At 48.4% G+C, this 14278-nt stretch overlaps 1 protein-coding gene across 1 annotated transcript in view; it reads right to left on the reverse strand.

The window, feature by feature from the left end:
* The window catches only part of AFAP1 (actin filament associated protein 1), a 151713-nt gene that overhangs the window by 108413 nt on the left and 29022 nt on the right, over positions 1 to 14278 (reverse strand). The window lies entirely within an intron of this gene.

Raw genomic sequence — 14278 nt, forward strand, 5'->3', positions numbered from 1 at the left:
AGGAGAGGCAAGAGGTTCCAGGGTGAGAAAGCTGCTCACAGAGCTCTGCACTCCCTGAGGGGAGAGGGGAGGGAGGTCCAGGGTCATTAGGATGCGCTGCCAGCTGTAAGATATCATGTTTCCCATAACTGAGGCAATAGGTATTTCCTATAAAACGCCGCCATTTCACACTTCCAACTGGATTATAGCATCTCTCCAGCCACTACTTTATTTGAATCAAAAAGCCCGCCCTAATTAAGTCATCTGAAACTAGACCTTCGGATCTGGTGGATGAAGTCGAGGCAGAGGCTTCCTGGATGCTGAAAATACCTCTAAGACTTTAGACCTTCCCAGCGAGCAAGCCTCAACCGCCTGTAACTCCCCAGAACTATGTCATAACGACAAACGGAAATGGCGACTCCTCGGCATGCTGGCTTTTCCTTTCAGCAATTCTGAAGCTCTACAGTTACAACCCATCTTAGATCTCACCCTTGACCCCTGCCAGCTGCGCTGAAATTGCAGAGCATCAGTCAAAAGGGGAAAGGGAGGAGCGGGGCATATATGAGAGCGGGGAATGGAAATCTCCAAATCTCCCCGAGATGGCGGGGGCAGGAGAAGGATCAAAGCACACTGCCCGTAAAAGATAAAATAGAACACTTGCAACCAATAAGAGCTTTACACATCAGCCTGTCCTAACTGTCTTGTACCACGCAGGAGACACTCAGGCACAGAGAGCTGGAGGGATTTGCCCGGTCATGCTGCGAGGGGGGCGCAGCGCTACAGCCTCAAACCTTTAACTAGTCTAGAATTTTTACACCACGCCACTAGTGGGCCGTGGCATCCCTTTCCAGTCAGGAAAAGAACAGTCAATTATGACACTTACAGGATGTCTGAAAAGACATGAGACTGCCTTCACAGCTCTACAGTTGATTACACTTTCAATGTTAAAAAGCTGAAGATAAAAAGGTCTTTTCCAATGCTTCCTTTTCGTCCTCAAGACTGGAATACTGTAAACTGGTGCTTCTCAAACTTTCACGGGCTACAGCTCACCGAGCCGTCTGGTGAAAATGCAGATGCTGACTCAGCAGGTCTGGGGCGGGGCCTGAGAACCTGCATTTCTCAGGAGCCCCCAGTCCACGGGTTCCACTTAGAGAAGCCAGGCCCTAAGCCACACTGAGTCTGATGCACCAAGGAAAGGGTGTGTCCAGTGCAGACGTGGAGAGCAGCAACGCTCCTTAAAGAGACAACAGAAACACTGCTACATCACTCACCCTCCCGCCACAACCTCCGTGAGCGCCGGAGGCCTCAACAGAACCCTAATCCAAACCACCAGCAAAGCAGGCAGGAGAGGAGAGCTCCATAAGTAATAACACCCCCAAAGATGTGCTTTGCATCTGGCTGACGTTCTCCAAACGGTCAGGTTCAACCAGATCTAAGATGACTGGATACCAGGGTTCAATGTGTGCATAAACTTATCCTTAGCCTCATCCATCTAAGTTGGGGGCTGGAGGGGAAACTGCCCAATCTGGCCGGAAGCCTATTTCTGTAAATATGGTTTTACTGGGGCACATCCACGCCCCTTCATTTATGTATTGTCTAAGGCTGCTTTCATGCTAGGAGAGCACAGTAAAGTGATGGCAACAGTGATCTAAAGCCCAAAACATTTACAATGTGACCCTTTATAGAAAAAGTTTTTTCACCTCTGATCTGGGTATTCAGGGAAATAAACTCCGAAAAGGAAAACCTGAAATCCAAGACCCTGGAAACAATTCCAACGTTGCAGAAGCAACTAGAGCAGTGCAAACTCGGGGACAGGTAAGAGTTGTATTTTAGGGGGCTTCTGCTGATAGGGACACAGCATAATTGAAGTGCTTAGTCCACTTGTGACAGGCCCAATAAGAGGGACAAGAAAAAACTCATTTTAAAAATCATGGTGCAGTAATTTTAAAAAGTCAATATGTACCAGTATTTACAACCAATAAAGCATACATTAAATGGGGGGGGGGGGAAGAACTGTATTTTAAGGCAAGCCCGGTAAAAGCTAGAAAACAGGGATGCCAGTTAGAAAGGAGAGGCCCAGCCCACTGCCCAAGTGCAGTGGTTTTCCTGCTGTTAATGCTGACTCTGTATCACAGGGAGACAGAGTATGATCCGTGTTTGAATCCACCAGCCTCCGTAACTGTTTCCACTCCTTATGGAAATCTGGTCCATCATCCTTTCCTTCACGGCCCCCTTATGTGACAGGCCTCCAATGGACGAGCCTGAAGCTGGGCTTCTGAATTAATCCGGTTCCTACCACATGCCAGCGTGAGAGGCTGAGGCCCCAGGCTCTTCTTCCATCCTGGTCTCTCTGACAGCAGAAGAGGGCAAGCCTCCAGGGCTCCTGACAGCAGGTACAGAATGAGGCTCAAACTGGAGGGGAAGGAGGGGCTGCCGGGCTCACCCCCAGGGAGGCGGCAGGACGGCCGTCTGTCTCCCGGCCCCTGCTCCCCTGGCAGATGGGGCCCGGCACCGTGATGTGCGGATGGGGAGGGCGTGGGCACCCACGTCCGGGTGACATATGTCCGTGTGTTAATGGAAGCCAATTAAAGAAGGCGGGTGGTCTCACAGGAGCTTTCAGGGTTTGGAGCCGCGGCGCCCAGAGAATGCACGTGATCCAGGAGGGATCCAAACTGGGGGGACAGCGTGGTCCCCGTGCAGCGAGAGAGCACGGACTCCGGTGCTGAAGGGACTGGGGTGAAATTCTGCTCCACCGCTACCTGGATGCGGCCTTGTGTACACGGGGACATTATCATCCCTCCCTCCATAAAATGAGGGTGAGCAGAGCCTTGCCAACAGGTTTTGGGTGTTTTGTGTGTTTTTTTTTTAAATAGCTTGCCTAATACAGAGCATTCACAGCACATAGTAAGCTCTCAATAAACTGCAGCTGTTCCTGCCCCAGAGAAACCAAATCTACTCTCCCTTGTATATTTCATGAACCACCAATAAACCTACGGAGAACTGCTCTTCCAAACCAGTCATTAAAAAAAACTTAATAACAGTCTAACCTGCAGGGTAGATACTGTCGTTTCGTAGAAGAGAAAACTCTCACAGAGGATAAATAATTTACCTAAGGACACAGAACCAATATATAACAGACTGACATCTCATTAACAACGTCTCTCTCTCAAAAATATTAGAAGTTCTAGCAACTACCAGCTCAATAATCTTTGCTTCAGTTAAAAACCCCTCTCTCTCACCTTACCATTTACATAATAAAATGTGTATCCTCCTGCAAAATATTTCTTTTTAGAATTAATCCAAAGAGCCCCATTTCTACAGAGACAATTTTCTTTGTAAAGCCCCAAACACCTCCAACCCACAATTAAAAGAGATTTTTTTTTATACACATTTAGTTTTCTGGCTAAAGGATGCTCATCTGCTCCCCAGGGTGAGGGTCCAGAGGTTAAAAGATACACTAAATCATACTTCATGCCATCATGACCAAGCATCTAAAACAAGCCTTACTCAGTCAAACCAACCACCTCCACAGAGACGTCTACGTCACGTCCCCCTCTCTGTCCGGCTCCATCATCCCTCTGTCCCCACCCTCCTGACACAGCTCCTGTAGAGCCACCCGTGGCACCTACCACAAGCCCCACCCTCACCTCACCCACCTGGCGGCGTCTGACGGCGTACCCGTCACCCGCCCTTCTGGAAACACTTCCTAGCTTGGTTTCCGGGCACCCCTTCCTTTCCTTCTGTCGCCTTGCTTCCCCTGCTGTTTTCATCTTTCCCATCTCCAAATGTTGAAGGGACCCAGGTTTGAGCTTTTCTTCTCCCCTAATTATGCTCATTCCCTGGGTGATTTCCTCCAAGCCCATGATTTTAACTACAGTGGTCACCCCTAAATGTCTGCCTGCAGTCTAGACCTTGCCCTCAACTCCAAACTCATATTTCCAGCCGCATTCTGCGGGGAAACTGAACTGAATCTAACCTTCCTGCGGGATGCTGAAGGAGATGACATGGGGGGCAAAGGACAGGCGGTGGTGGCAACAAAGCATGAAAACAAGAGGTCAGAGGAAACTGATGGCGACTTACGAAAACCAGGAGGTCAGAGCAAGCTCAGTGCGATGGCTGATGCAAGCTGAATACCGGCCGTTTACTACTGGAGGGAAAATGTATAGAGACGGCAGGTTTCACCCCGGGTGAACAGAGCTGAAAATACCCAACAGCTTTGGAGCCACTCTGCTGTGCAGAGTATTTGTTTTGCTTAATGATAAAAGCAGCTAATTCTATCTTTACGAATTACTCGTGTTCTTTGGCGTCCTGCTTTCTGTTTTCTCGCTCCAACACTTCATGGCCTCTGCACTTGGACCTCAGATTTAGCATAACCACCCCCCGAAAGCTGCCCAAACCCACTCCCCCTCCCCCATGTCTTCTGCATCCCAGTAACAGCACCTCTGGTCTTCTGGTTACTTAGGCCAAAATTCCTGAAGCCATCCTCAAAGCTTCTTTTTCTCACTCGTGTCATCCAACCCATCAGCAAATCTTACAAGGTCTCCCTTCAAAATATGGACCAGGCCTAACCACTTCTCACTTCCCTTGCTGTTCCCAGCCAGGCCCAAGCCATCACCTTCTTGCCTCTGGAAAGGCTCCCAACTCACCTCTTGTCTTCCACCTCTGCACCCCACCCCTGTAACCTATCCTCCACTCTCAAACATTTCAGGAAAAAAAAACAGAGACAGAGAGAGAGAGACACACAGACAGAGAAGGAGCAAGTGTCGTAAAATGTTTGGGGAAATCTGGGTGAACAGCATACAAGAATTCTTTGCACTGTTTTTGCAGCTTTTCCATAAGTCTGAATTATTTCAAATGGAAGAGTTGTGAAACAACCAAAACCCACTCTCTCCCTCTGTGAACCCATCCTGTGTCCCCCCAGCCAACCTGGGGACAAACTCCCTTAAGCCCATCTATTGTTTCATGAAACACTAACAAGCCCTTGCCTATCTTGTCCTACTGTGCTAGGCAGTGTGAATAAAAAAAACAACAAAAAAAACTGGATCCATAGCCCATAGCCTGTCCTTAGACAGTTCTCAACTGAACAGAAAGGAGCGACACATGAGCAGAGAATTTCACAACGATGTAATGAGCACTCTACAGGGGGTGCAGAGCTATGGAAGCATGCTGATAAGATGTGTAACCCCCTCGATGAGGTGATACCTGAGCTGTTTCGCACCTGACAGCATCCCCGCGACGGCGCTTACAAAGATCTAGCCGTTCTGCATATTAGTTCCCTGCACCGTTGGTTTCATACGGGTTGTTCCTAGAGCCTAGCAGAGTACCTACCATGGTAGGACCACACGCACTGCTCAAGAAGCAGTGGCTGAGTGAATGATGAGGTCAAGGACAGCTGTCAGTCAATGTGCAGGAATACAGGATGTGCTGATATGCAAATCGTATTTTTCTTGTGGGAAGCAAGGGTGGGTTCACAAGCTCTCTCTCCCTAGGAAGGGCAGAAGTCAAAACATTTCCCACCCTACTAAGCGCATTATGAGTTCCCGGCACAAAATAAAATCTCATCATTAACAAATAGCACATGCACCTAACAAGCCCCAGCCTCTGATGACTCCCTCCCATCCCCAGGGTGGGGTAAGACCCTGGTAATCGTGAAGGCACGCCCAGCCCCCACGGCTTCCAAGAGCTGAGGACAGATGTCAGAGGCAGGCTGACTGGTGACACCAGGGAAGTGAGAGAGAAACAGAAGGAACACTGGGCTTGGGATACGTTTGAACCAGAGATGGCAAACAGGGGCCTGAATGATAGTGGCCACCCAACGGGTTATGGTCTTTTTTTAAAAAAGTGTGTGTGTGTGTGTGTGTGTGTGTGTGTGTGTGTGTGTGTGTGTGTGTGTGTGTAGGAGGGCTCAAGAATTCATCAGCCCTGTTAGCCATAAAAAGAAACGAAATTGAGTTATTTGTAGCGAGGTGGATGGTCCTAGAGACTGTCATACAGAGTGAAGTAAGTCAGAAAGAGAAAAATAAATACCGTATGCTAACACATATGTATGGAATCTAAAAAAAAAAAAAACGGTTCTGAAGAACCTAGGGGCAGGACAGGAATAAAGACACAGACGTAGAGAATGGACTTGAGGACACGGGGAGGGGGAAGGGTAAGCTGGGACGAAGTGAGAGAGTGGCACGGACATATATACACTACCAAATGTAAAATAGATAGCTAGTGGGAAGCAGCCGCATAGCACAGGGAGATCAGCTCGGTGCTTTGTGTCCACCTAGAGGGGAGGGATAGGGAGGGTGGGAGGGAGACGCAAGAGGGAAGAGATATGGGAACATATGTATATGTATAACTGATTCACTTTGTTATAAAGCAGAAACTAACACACCATCGTAAAGCAATTATACTCCAATAAAGATGATAAAAAAAAAAATTCATTAGGCCTGACTGAGAAGCATAACAGTGATTTGTAAACAATATGGCCCAAAGCACCTGGCTGTGTTTCAGTTATTCATGGTTTAAACTGTATTCAAACTCATGTACTTCCCTTAAGTCTGACCCATAGCAAACACCTGCAACAACCCTGCCAGGAGAACATCTAACTTACATACCTGACCAGGAATAAAGCTCTCAATATCAAATTAACACTGAATAAATCCTGACCTCTTAGAACCTGCAAGAAGGACATTCTTGATGATTACAAGTATCACTGAATCACGTAACTTTGCACATGATTATACGGCAAATTCATAAGCAAGATGTGAGATGGAGCGATCGTCTGTGTCTGCCTCGTAGGAGGTGGAAGAATGGCTCATCTAATGAAGCTGGTGCACCTCTTACACCGGAACTTTCTCTATTCTCATTCCACATCCCTGACTTCCTTCTGACATCAAATGTCGGGTATCACAGACTTTTCCATGGCTTTCCACCCACGATTAAAATACCCGGCGCATTGTGATGAAGAGATCCCATTCCCACCACCTTCATCTCTTGTTCTGCGGAACAACACATGCTTCCTGTGCTACACAAGGACCAGATGCAGCTGCAGTGGCAAGACTGACCTCCGCGGGGTCGGCAGGCGCTGCAGCAGCCCCACGCCTCACCCCGCAGGCCTGCCGGGCCGCGGAAGACTGCGGCAGGGCCACCCCTCTGATGACAGAGCAGAGGTGGAGGGGAAAGGTGCGTGGACAGGAAAGGACCTTCAGTGACGGAGCCAGGAAAGGACCTTCAGTGACTGAGCCATCCAACTCTGAGAGGCAGGGAACGCGCCACCCTGCAAGCTCCTTCGGATTTTATGGAGGTATGAGCAGGGGGCTGGACTCGTTCTATTGCTGTTTTCCTAAACACTGACGTAAACTGTGAACACAGACAAAACAGAAGGAGATCTCTTTAATAAACGTACGTCTCTGGTGCACGGCGTCATGCCCCGATAATCGTTTAGAAAATCCAGTTTATGTTGGAAGTTTCACATCTTCGTGTCAACAAAGTCCCAGGGCCTCTGCAGTGGTGTATACCTCACTCACATCAATAATATACACAATTAACGAGGAAAGAAGACTTTTGTTGGCTAATGTAAGTTTTAAAAATCACCCAGCTTTGAACTACACTAGAGAAGACAACCTTTGGATAGCTCTGCTTCAGAATCTGGGGTGGTGCAAATAAACTTTCGTGCTTTCTAAACAATCAGCAATCTATCTTTACTAACTGCTACAGGAGCAATCCTTCTGGACCCAGGAGGCGATGAAAAGGAACCCAGCTGGTGAGGGGACGGATAATCACCAGCGCTCCGTGGGCTCAGCCAGTCTCAAATCCCAATGCAATGCACGGAAGTCAAAGCTATCGATGGCCGAACATCTAAATACACACCCCCACCTCGCCATCTGCTTCCCCGTCGTTCCAATTTAAAATTAATAAGACCACGATTAGAGGGTAGGGTCAGAGCCGCATCTGTTGTTCTAAAATTGTGAATAATGACCAGCCACACTGTAGTTCCTCATCGGGTCCGAGCTGCACCTCAGACAGAAGCCTGAAGTTCTAGATGGGGAATAAAAGAGAAATTGTAACTCCCTGATCTGATTTTTTGCCTTTTTCTAAAGTTGCTGTTCCCCCAACTCCTTCTTTAGTCTTATCTGTTTCATAAAACTTATGAGAAAATGAAACGCATTGTGAAATGTGAAAGGAATTGTGGAAAAGCGCCACTCACTCTGGATACAAGATTTGTGAACATTATTTGAAGCTGCTGGGTTTTTTTTTTTTTTCTCTGCATCCTGGGACACCTGAGAACAATTTCTCCCGTGTTATTACATATTCAGAGTCAAGGCAGATGGCTTTAGCAGTAAAGAGGGCGTGTGGTGGGCAGTTAAAAGGTCCTGGGAAGAAAGGCATAGGTCCTGGTCCCAACTCTACCTGGGTGACCTTGGGCAAATCACCTTCTTGTGCCTCAAGCTCGATTTTCATCTGCACTGGGTTTTATAAGCCTGAGATTCTAGGCTCCAGCAGCCCTTCCCATAACACAGACGGCAACATCACACCCCTACCTGAAAAGCTGGGGCACTGAGCTAATTTCCCAAAGGACCCCTCTCCGTGCTTCTACTCCAGCCACACACCTTCCTCCAGGTGAAGTATTTGGGACGAAAAGCCATCCGGCAGCCACCTGCACAACCCCAATTGCTGACACTACTCCCCATTCCCTTTCAGACAGCTTCGTCCAAAAGCATTTTTCATGACGTGGCAGAAGGAAGAAGAATGACAGGTTTTTTTCAGCCCATTCATTCAACAAATATTGATTAATCTACGTGCCAGGCACCGGTGACAAAGCAGTGAACACAACAGACAGTAATCTCGGCCTTCAGAGAGGTGGAGACAGACAAACCAAAAAACACCTTAGAGAGCAAGAAATGCTCTAGGAAAAAACAGAGCAGGAAAGGGGAGAACAAATGTCTCTACCGCCGGACAAGGCACCGAGAGGCTCACGTCGTGAAACGTAAACAGGGAACAGGGTACCAGAGGAAGGACAGGACAGACCGACTGGAACAAAAGCCTTTGCAAACTGACACTCTCCTCCCCTCCATCCTTCCCTCCTCATAATGGAAAAAAAAAAAAAAGTGTATGTGTGCTGAGGCGGTGGCGGGGAACTCATCAAAATTAGGGCAATGTTTTAAAACAGCTTCAGATTTCAGATGTCTGATAGTCCAACTCACACGTTTCAAGGAAAAATCTCTAAACCATATGGCCGATGGCTGAATGCCTTTTTTTCTTTTTCAGAGAAACTTTTAAATAGGGGCAAATGTGTTTGTTTATTTCACTGCCTTGTGCCCGCGCACGTGCAACCCGGGCTAACAGACGGTCCGTGTTCTGCTGCCTTTGCCAGCTTGCGTACACAGGCTTCCACGTCTTTTCTAATTGTTTATAAATAGCACAAACACCCAAATATGCAGATCAAGGCAAGCTGTCCCTTCAGCAACTGCTGCTCTGATGACAGCAAATGACAACTGGCCAAATCAGGCGGCTGTCAGATGGATTCCACGAGGCCACCCCCTTTCCCTTGACACGTGAAAAACAGGAGGCAGCAGTTCGCACACACACAGACAACATTTTGCTCTCCCGATAAATACTGCTTCCTGCGTTTTCTTGCTCTATCACCTCAGGCAACTTTCAGGTTTGTTGCGTGTCCTGTAACCCTCCCCCGCAGTACTGCAACACAGACATGCTTCCCTTTTACAGGTGAGAGAACAGGGGAGCAGGGAATCCAGAAAGCTGCCCAGATTACACAGCTGCAGTCTCCTGATGCCCAAAGTGATGCCTTCCCCACCACACGATTTATACGGCATTGAGTTCAAGTTCTTTCCAACACGGCAACAGCCCATGATACTTTTTCCTCTAAAACTTGAAATAATAACAACGTTTACTGTGCACTGACAAGGTGCCAGGCTCTGAGTTTTCTCTCGCTCCAACCCTATTAAATCAGTACCACATCATCCCCACGTTATAGGTGAGGAAACCGAGGAGGAAAATACCAGGCAACCACGTATTTTCTCCATGGTCACAGGTTATTCAGTATTTTTTTTCAAATTTTCAAAAGTAAATCTTGCTTTAGTTGCAAACGTTATCAAAACTTAAAAGTAGTCGAGACTCAGAGAATAATAAAACAGCAGAATAAACACTCAGACTTATACAAAACAGGGAAATCTCCCCCTTCACTACAATCTCCAATCCCAATCCCATCCTCAGAGGCAGCTGATGGTAACAGTATGTCATATGTCCCTCCAGAGCGCCCTCCTCCTCGCATTCAGGAATAACCGCACACACGTGTGATGAATACCACACACTATCCCTGCTGTATCACCCAAGGGGCCTGAGGGGGCTTTACCTGCGACACTCCCACAACCCACGAAGCACCTCCACACCACCCCAAATGAACAGAGTACGGACAGCCTGTCCCCCGAAAGGAGGTAAAAGGCCAGGTCACTTTAGCCAGAAGGGGGCGCCTTGGCAGCTGGCCCAGGCCTGCATCGCACTTTGCCGCCGACCCTAACATCTTCCCCCTAACATCTTCCGGCAGCCACATGTGCCTCCGCAGAACCCAGCCGCAATGGGATCTATGCCTCCCCCTGAAGACATCCTCAGCACAACTGACTTTTCGCTTCTGCCCTCAACCATCTCCTGAGTTGTTTTCACAATTCTGCAGGATTAGTTCACTTATTCAGGTTCTCCCTTTGTGGGTCTTTTTCATACTTCCTGATAAAGGCATGGAGCCATCCTGGCGGAGATACTGACACCATTACAGCAACAGTGACATGTGGAGGGCCTCCTCCTGTCCAGTCTCTTCCCAAGAGCTGCCAACGCCATCACTGTCGTCCCCGGGATTTCACTGGCTCTTTCCCATGGCAGATACTAACCGCGATGCACACTTGCTGCCTTCTTTTTTAAGGATGCGCTGAGTCAGCGGGTGACAGATGCCACGCTTCTCATCCTAACCAAAGCCCACTTCCCCAGCACCGGCCGTGGACGTCCGGCTGTGCAGGCATAGAGCAGACAGACACAGCAGAGGGAGGGTGTAGGGCCTTCTGCCTCAGAGATCACCGCCACAGCCCAGAATAAGAGGCAGAAAATATCTGGGCAAAAGGTGGAAAATCCCACTACTCTCGATCCAAAAGATATGAACAGATGAGTTAGAAAAAAGAGCTAACGAACACATGACAAACCACTCAACCTCGCTGACACTCAAAAATGCAAGTTAAAATATACCATCAGTTATTTATCAAATGGACAAATAACTGTTTTAAATGATCATCCTTAGTATCAGCGAGGACGCACGGACAGGGCTGCCCGTGTGCACTGCTCACGGTGGTGTGGACGGAGACCACCTTTCCGATGAACAATGTAGCGTGTCTGTCAGATCGCACACGTGATCACGTCCTGTCACCTTCTCACTCCAAGAACAATCTGTCCCAGGAAAATAATCACAGATGCACACCGAGTTCTACAAACAAGGATTTTCATTACCTATAAGAGCGCTATGAATTGGAAAATTCCAACTCCTAACACTGCATAAACCTTTAAGACACAATTTGAGATAATTATAAATCATGTTTTGAAAGAATATTTAATGATATGATAAAATGCTCATTGGTATTTGTTGGATAAAAGAGATCTCAAAGGGGCTTCCCTGGTGGCGCAGTGGTTGAGAATCTGCCTGCCAATGCAGAGGACACGGGTTCGGGCCCTGGTCTGGGAAGATCCCACATGCCGCGGAGCAACTGGGCCCGTGAGCCACAACTACTGAGCCTGCGCATCTGGAGCCTGTGCCCTGCAATAGGAGAGGCCGCGATAGTGAGAGGCCCGCGCACCGCGATGAAGAGTGGCCCCTGCTCACCGCAACTGGAGAAAGCCCTCGCACAGAAACGAAGACCCAACACAGCCAAAAATAAATAAATAAATATTTTTTTAAAAAAAAGGTCGGTTGCTCTATGAGCCCTTCCTTGACCTTGACCCCATTTCTCTTTTAAAAAAAAAAAAAAAAAGAGATCTCAAAAAGATACAATACCCATTTTATTAAAAACATCTACATATTTATTAATGCTTAGAAAAGAAAAGGACCTCTGTCAACCACCCCCAGGGTCGACGGTCGGCTAGGAGGATTCCCAAGAGAGTGTACAGGCACACTCAGAGCTGCGGTTTGTCACAGCGGGCAGGTACAAAGCGAGTCAGCCAACCGACGAGGCACACGGGGCGAAATTCAGAGGAAGCCAGGCACAAGCTTCCAGAATCCTCTCCCAGTGGAGTCACACAGTGACAACACATGTGAAGTACTGTCCCCCAGGGAAGCTCGTCAGAGACCCAGTGCAGAGTTCAGTGGGGGCTGGTCCCACGGGCCCCCTCTGCCTGGCGTGTCAAGCTCCAGACTCCCAGACGGAAAGCAGGTGTTGAGGCACGAACCATACTGTCTGTCTGCACAACAGCTAAGGCCCAGGAGGCGCTCTTACCAGTAGGGAGATGGCACCGTCCTGAGATCCAAGTGCCCAGAGCCCAGCCAATTACATATGCTTCAAAAATACACACAGGCTTGAAATTTTCCAAAATTTAAAAGTACACATAGCACAGGGAATTAGAGCCATTATCTTCCAATAACTTTTAATGAAGTGTAATCTATAAAAATACTGAATCACTATACTGTACATCTGAAACTAATATAATTGTGTAAATCAACGATACTTCAGTTTTTTAAAAAGTACAAAGCACTTGCACACGTATTACCTCACTGACTCTTCCAAAAACCCTTCGAGGAAAGCATGACAGAACGGGAAGGTCACTCGGTGACCCCATGTGACTTATCCAAAGCCAGAGAGCCGGGCGGGAGAAAACCAGGACACCTTACTCCCTACAGCCTGTGTACACACACCCGTTCAGCTCCTCAAAGCTGAAAGAGATGCCAGCTTAGAGACATGGAACAGCAAAGGGGAAGGACCAGGACGCAGACACGTGTCCTGTTTTTCAGCTCTGACAGCATCCCTGTCCCTTCGGCTGCGAAGGCGGAAAGCAGACCCCGTTCCCAGAGCCGAGAGCAGTGTGTCTGGCTCTTGGCGGGTCATCTTTCGGGTTGAACAAGCAGGACATCATCCCATAAAATTACTGCTAGACTTCTCAAAAAGGAAGCGTGATTTTATAGAAAAAAATCTACTCCATTTGGGAGGAAGGTCCAGTAAAGCCACAAAAGGATAACACAGTCATACAACACCGAATTACGTTCATGTGTCACGAAGCGAAACCCCAAAGCCCTCTGGGCACACAGCTGCTTTTCAGAGCTGAAATTAAATCCCAACCGAGAAACAGGTCCACTTTTCTAAAAGGATTTCTTTTGCAAATGTCTTTCGTAAAAATTCCTTTAACTGACTTGCCGTTTTCCAGATTTACTACCTTTGCTGGCCTTCCACTCAGGCACAGCGAGCACTGATCACACGTTGACTGCGACCCAGATGCCAGGCAGCACTGCGGTAACGACACAGAGGAACGCCACCCGGCCATAGCCCTGAGGAGCTCACGCTGGGGAGCGCGAGATTCTACATCACGATTTTAAGGCAGCTCGCTAACTGCCATCCCTGGTTTCCACTTTGGCCCTCGCTAGCTTGAATCAAAAAGAAAAGAACCTAGCACACACCATACCCCATTCCTGTAAGGAGAGTGATGTTCAGGTCAGTCCAAGCCGGGCATGTGGAGGTGGGCACAGGGGGTCCCCCGTCTACAGCGCATTCAGAAGGTTCGCACAGCCCCACACACAAGGTCAGCCTGCGGCCTTCAGGGATGCCCACGCATCGGGAGGAAGGAGACAGAGGACGGGACATCGAAAGGCTCTGAACTGAACTGAAACCTCCCAGAGCCCCTCCCCAGATGTAAGGGACCCACAGAAGACTAACCCGAACGTGTGCCGTTACGGGGTGCAGAGCACTGGTGTGACAGCAAGGAAGGGACGGGGTCACCAGAGGTCCGAGATCTACTCCCAGCTCGGCCGCTAACTCAGCCCACGACCTTGATCAAGGCTCTCAACTTCTGCAAGTCACGGTAAAGTCACTGGAAAACAGAAGGCATGAACGCGGACCTGCCTTTTTCACAGAACTGCTGAGAGGATAAAATGAGATAATGGATTTAAAAATTCCTAGTGAACTATGAAGCAAAACACAAATGTGAGAAACCATGGTTACCATTAATAACAGCCATGTGAAATCGAGTTAAGACGAGAGCCTCCCCTCCCTCACCCCCGCCTTCTCCTAACCGAAAGCAACGTAACATGCAGCCGGGGTCTAGGGCT

Source organism: Eschrichtius robustus, chromosome 4 (genome assembly GCF_028021215.1).
Source record: "Eschrichtius robustus isolate mEscRob2 chromosome 4, mEscRob2.pri, whole genome shotgun sequence".
Classification (NCBI taxonomy): domain Eukaryota; kingdom Metazoa; phylum Chordata; class Mammalia; order Artiodactyla; family Eschrichtiidae; genus Eschrichtius; species Eschrichtius robustus.